Here is a 6,019-nt window from a genome sequence, read left to right as displayed (position 1 = left end):
TATTTGTAGTCTAAATTAAGGTCTGTATCCTTCTGGCTGTCTATCTGCGTGTCTGTCACATTGATATTTGTAGTCTAGATTAAGGTCTGTATCCTTCTGGCTGTCTATCTGCGTGTCTGTCACATTGATATTTGTAGTCTAAATTAAGGTCTGTATCCTTCTGGCTGTCTATCTGCGTGCCTGTCACATTGATATTTTGAGTCTAACTTAAGGTCTACATCCTTCTGGCTGTCTATCTGCGTGCCTGTCACATTGATATTTTTAGTCTAGATTAAGGTCTGTATCCTTCTGGCTGTCTATCTGCGTGCCTGTCACATTGATATTTTTAGTCTAGATTAAGGTCTGTATCCTTCTGGCTGTCTATCTGCGTGCCTGTCACATTGATATTTTGAGTCTAACTTAAGGTCTACATCCTTCTGGCTGTCTATCTGCGTGCCTGTCACATTGATATTTTGAGTCTAACTTAAGGTCTACATCCTTCTGGCTGTCTATCTGCGTGCCTGTCACATTGATATTTTGAGTCTAACTTAAGGTCTACATCCTTCTGGCTGTCTATCTGCGTGCCTGTCACATTGATATTTTGAGTCTAACTTAAGGTCTACATCCTTCTGGCTGTCTATCTGCGTGTCTGTCACATTGATATTTGTAGTCTAAATTAAGGTCTGTATCCTTCTGGCTGTCTATCTGCGTGCCTGTCACATTGATATTTTGAGTCTAACTTAAGGTCTACATCCTTCTGGCTGTCTATCTGCGTGCCTGTCACATTGATATTTTGAGTCTAACTTAAGGTCTACATCCTTCTGGCTGTCTATCTGCGTGCCTGTCACATTGATATTTTGAGTCTAACTTAAGGTCTACATCCTTCTGGCTGTCTATCTGCGTGTCTGTCACATTGATATTTTGTAGTCTAAATTAAGGTCTGTATCCTTCTGGCTGTCTATCTGCGTGTCTGTCACATTGATATTTGTAGTCTAAATTAAGGTCTACATCCTTCTGGCTGTCTATCTGCGTGCCTGTCACATTGATATTTTGAGTCTAACTTAAGGTCTACATCCTTCTGGCTGTCTATCTGCGTGTCTGTCACATTGATATTTGTAGTCTAAATTAAGGTCTGTATCCTTCTGGCTGTCTATCTGCGTGCCTGTCACATTGATATTTTTAGTCTAGATTAAGGTCTGTATCCTTCTGGCTGTCTATCTGCGTGCCTGTCACATTGATATTTTGAGTCTAACTTAAGGTCTACATCCTTCTGGCTGTCTATCTGCGTGCCTGTCACATTGATATTTTGAGTCTAACTTAAGGTCTACATCCTTCTGGCTGTCTATCTGCGTGCCTGTCACATTGATATTTTGAGTCTAACTTAAGGTCTACATCCTTCTGGCTGTCTATCTGCGTGTCTGTCACATTGATATTTGTAGTCTAAATTAAGGTCTACATCCTTCTGGCTGTCTATCTGCGTGTCTGTCACATTGATATTTGTAGTCTAAATTAAGGTCTGTATCCTTCTGGCTGTCTATCTGCGTGTCTGTCACATTGATATTTGTAGTCTAAATTAAGGTCTACATCCTTCTGGCTGTCTATCTGCGTGCCTGTCACATTGATATTTTGAGTCTAACTTAAGGTCTACATCCTTCTGGCTGTCTATCTGCGTGTCTGTCACATTGATATTTGTAGTCTAAATTAAGGTCTACATCCTTCTGGCTGTCTATCTGCGTGCCTGTCACATTGATATTTTGAGTCTAACTTAAGGTCTACATCCTTCTGGCTGTCTATCTGCGTGCCTGTCACATTGATATTTTGAGTCTAACTTAAGGTCTACATCCTTCTGGCTGTCTATCTGCGTGTCTGTCACATTGATATTTGTAGTCTAAATTAAGGTCTGTATCCTTCTGGCTGTCTATCTGCGTGCCTGTCACATTGATATTTTTAGTCTAGATTAAGGTCTACATCCTTCTGGCTGTCTATCTGCGTGCCTGTCACATTGATATTTTGAGTCTAACTTAAGGTCTACATCCTTCTGGCTGTCTATCTGCGTGCCTGTCACATTGATATTTTTAGTCTAGATTAAGGTCTGTATCCTTCTGGCTGTCTATCTGCGTGTCTGTCACATTGATATTTGTAGTCTAAATTAAGGTCTGTATCCTTCTGGCTGTCTATCTGCGTGTCTGTCACATTGGTATTTGTAGTCTAAATTAAGGTCTGTATCCTTCTGGCTGTCTATCTGCGTGTCTGTCACATTGGTATTTGTAGTCTAAATTAAGGTCTGTATCCTTCTGGCTGTCTATCTGCGTGTCTGTCACATTGATATTTGTAGTCTAAATTAAGGTCTGTATCCTTCTGGCTGTCTATCTGCGTGCCTGTCACATTGATATTTTTAGTCTAGATTAAGGTCTACATCCTTCTGGCTGTCTATCTGCGTGCCTGTCACATTGATATTTTGAGTCTAACTTAAGGTCTACATCCTTCTGGCTGTCTATCTGCGTGTCTGTCACATTGATATTTTGAGTCTAACTTAAGGTCTACATCCTTCTGGCTGTCTATCTGCGTGTCTGTCACATTGATATTTGTAGTCTAAATTAAGGTCTGTATCCTTCTGGCTGTCTATCTGCGTGTCTGTCACATTGATATTTTTAGTCTAGATTAAGGTCTGTATCCTTCTGGCTGTCTATCTGCGTGTCTGTCACATTGATATTTTGAGTCTAACTTAAGGTCTGTATCCTTCTGGCTGTCTATCTGCGTGTCTGTCACATTGATATTTTTAGTCTAGATTAAGGTCTGTATCCTTCTGGCTGTCTATCTGCGTGTCTGTCACATTGATATTTGTAGTCTAAATTAAGGTCTGTATCCTTCTGGCTGTCTATCTGCGTGCCTGTCACATTGATATTTTGAGTCTAACTTAAGGTCTACATCCTTCTGGCTGTCTATCTGCGTGTCTGTCACATTGATATTTGTAGTCTAGATTAAGGTCTGTATCCTTCTGGCTGTCTATCTGCGTGTCTGTCACATTGATATTTTTAGTCTAGATTAAGGTCTGTATCCTTCTGGCTGTCTATCTGCGTGTCTGTCACATTGATATTTGTAGTCTAAATTAAGGTCTGTATCCTTCTGGCTGTCTATCTGCGTGTCTGTCACATTGATATTTTGAGTCTAACTTAAGGTCTATATCCTTCTGGCTGTCTATCTGCGTGTCTGTCACATTGATATTTTGAGTCTAACTTAAGGTCTATATCCTTCTGGCTGTCTATCTGCGTGTCTGTCACATTGATATTTTTAGTCTAAATTAAGGTCTATATCCTTCTGGCTGTCTATCTGCGTGTCTGTCACATTGATATTTTGAGTCTAACTTAAGGTCTATATCCTTCTGGCTGTCTATCTGCGTGTCTGTCACATTGATATTTTGAGTCTAACTTAAGGTCTATATCCTTCTGGCTGTCTATCTGCGTGTCTGTCACATTGATATTTTGAGTCTAAATTAAGGTCTATATCCTTCTGGCTGTCTATCTGCGTGTCTGTCACATTGATATTTTGTGTCTAAATTAAGGTCTATATCCTTCTGGCTGTCTATCTGCGTGTCTGTCACATTGATATTTTGAGTCTAAATTAAGGTCTATATCCTTCTGGCTGTCTATCTGCGTGTCTGTCACATTGATATTTTGAGTCTAACTTAAGGTCTATATCCTTCTGGCTGTCTATCTGCGTGTCTGTCACATTGATATTTTGAGTCTAAATTAAGGTCTATATCCTTCTGGCTGTCTATCTGCGTGTCTGTCACATTGATATTTTGAGTCTAAATTAAGGTCTATATCCTTCTGGCTGTCTATCTGCGTGTCTGTCACATTGATATTTTTAGTCTAAATTAAGGTCTGTATCCTTCTGGCTGTCTATCTGCGTGTCTGTCACATTGATATTTGGAGTCTAACTTAAGGTCTATATCCTTCTGGCTGTCTATCTGCGTGTCTGTCACATTGATATTTTTAGTCTAAATTAAGGTCTGTATCCTTCTGGCTGTCTATCTGCGTGTCTGTCACATTGATATTTGGAGTCTAACTTAAGGTCTATATCCTTCTGGCTGTCTATCTGCGTGTCTGTCACATTGATATTTTTAGTCTAAATTAAGGTCTGTATCCTTCTGGCTGTCTATCTGCGTGTCTGTCACATTGATATTTGGAGTCTAACTTAAGGTCTATATCCTTCTGGCTGTCTATCTGCGTGTCTGTCACATTGATATTTTGAGTCTAAATTAAGGTCTGTATCCTTCTGGCTGTCTATCTGCGTGTCTGTCACATTGATATTTTGAGTCTAAATTAAGGTCTGTATCCTTCTGGCTGTCTATCTGCGTGTCTGTCACATTGATATTTTGAGTCTAAATTAAGGTCTGTATCCTTCTGGCTGTCTATCTGCGTGTCTGTCACATTGATATTTTGAGTCTAACTTAAGGTCTATATCCTTCTGGCTGTCTATCTGCGTGTCTGTCACATTGATATTTTGAGTCTAACTTAAGGTCTATATCCTTCTGGCTGTCTATCTGCGTGTCTGTCACATTGATATTTTTAGTCTAAATTAAGGTCTATATCCTTCTGGCTGTCTATCTGCGTGTCTGTCACATTGATATTTTGAGTCTAACTTAAGGTCTATATCCTTCTGGCTGTCTATCTGCGTGTCTGTCACATTGATATTTTGAGTCTAACTTAAGGTCTGTATCCTTCTGGCTGTCTATCTGCGTGTCTGTCACATTGATATTTTGAGTCTAACTTAAGGTCTGTATCCTTCTGGCTGTCTATCTGCGTGTCTGTCACATTGATATTTTGAGTCTAAATTAAGGTCTGTATCCTTCTGGCTGTCTATCTGCGTGTCTGTCACATTGATATTTTGAGTCTAAATTAAGGTCTATATCCTTCTGGCTGTCTATCTGCGTGTCTGTCACATTGATATTTTGAGTCTAACTTAAGGTCTGTATCCTTCTGGCTGTCTATCTGCGTGTCTGTCACATTGATATTTTGAGTCTAACTTAAGGTCTATATCCTTCTGGCTGTCTATCTGCGTGTCTGTCACATTGATATTTTGAGTCTAACTTAAGGTCTATATCCTTCTGGCTGTCTATCTGCGTGTCTGTCACATTGATATTTTGAGTCTAACTTAAGGTCTATATCCTTCTGGCTGTCTATCTGCGTGTCTGTCACATTGATATTTTGAGTCTAACTTAAGGTCTATATCCTTCTGGCTGTCTATCTGCGTGTCTGTCACATTGATATTTTGAGTCTAAATTAAGGTCTGTATCCTTCTGGCTGTCTATCTGCGTGTCTGTCACATTGATATTTTGAGTCTAAATTAAGGTCTGTATCCTTCTGGCTGTCTATCTGCGTGTCTGTCACATTGATATTTTGAGTCTAAATTAAGGTCTGTATCCTTCTGGCTGTCTATCTGCGTGTCTGTCACATTGATATTTGGAGTCTAACTTAAGGTCTATATCCTTCTGGCTGTCTATCTGCGTGTCTGTCACATTGATATTTTGAGTCTAACTTAAGGTCTGTATCCTTCTGGCTGTCTATCTGCGTGTCTGTCACATTGATATTTGGAGTCTAACTTAAGGTCTGTATCCTTCTGGCTGTCTATCTGCGTGTCTGTCACATTGATATTTGGAGTCTAACTTAAGGTCTGTATCCTTCTGGCTGTCTATCTGCGTGTCTGTCACATTGATATTTGGAGTCTAACTTAAGGTCTATATCCTTCTGGCTGTCTATCTGCGTGTCTGTCACATTGATATTTGGAGTCTAACTTAAGGTCTATATCCTTCTGGCTGTCTATCTGCGTGTCTGTCACATTGATATTTTTAGTCTAAATTAAGGTCTGTATCCTTCTGGCTGTCTATCTGCGTGTCTGTCACATTGATATTTGGAGTCTAACTTAAGGTCTGTATCCTTCTGGCTGTCTATCTGCGTGTCTGTCACATTGATATTTGGAGTCTAACTTAAGGTCTGTATCCTTCTGGCTGTCTATCTGCGTGTCTGTCACATTGATA

This window comes from Palaemon carinicauda, chromosome 2 (assembly GCF_036898095.1).
Source record: "Palaemon carinicauda isolate YSFRI2023 chromosome 2, ASM3689809v2, whole genome shotgun sequence".
Taxonomy (NCBI): Eukaryota; Metazoa; Arthropoda; class Malacostraca; order Decapoda; family Palaemonidae; genus Palaemon; species Palaemon carinicauda.
Note: the sequence above shows the minus strand (reverse complement) of the source record.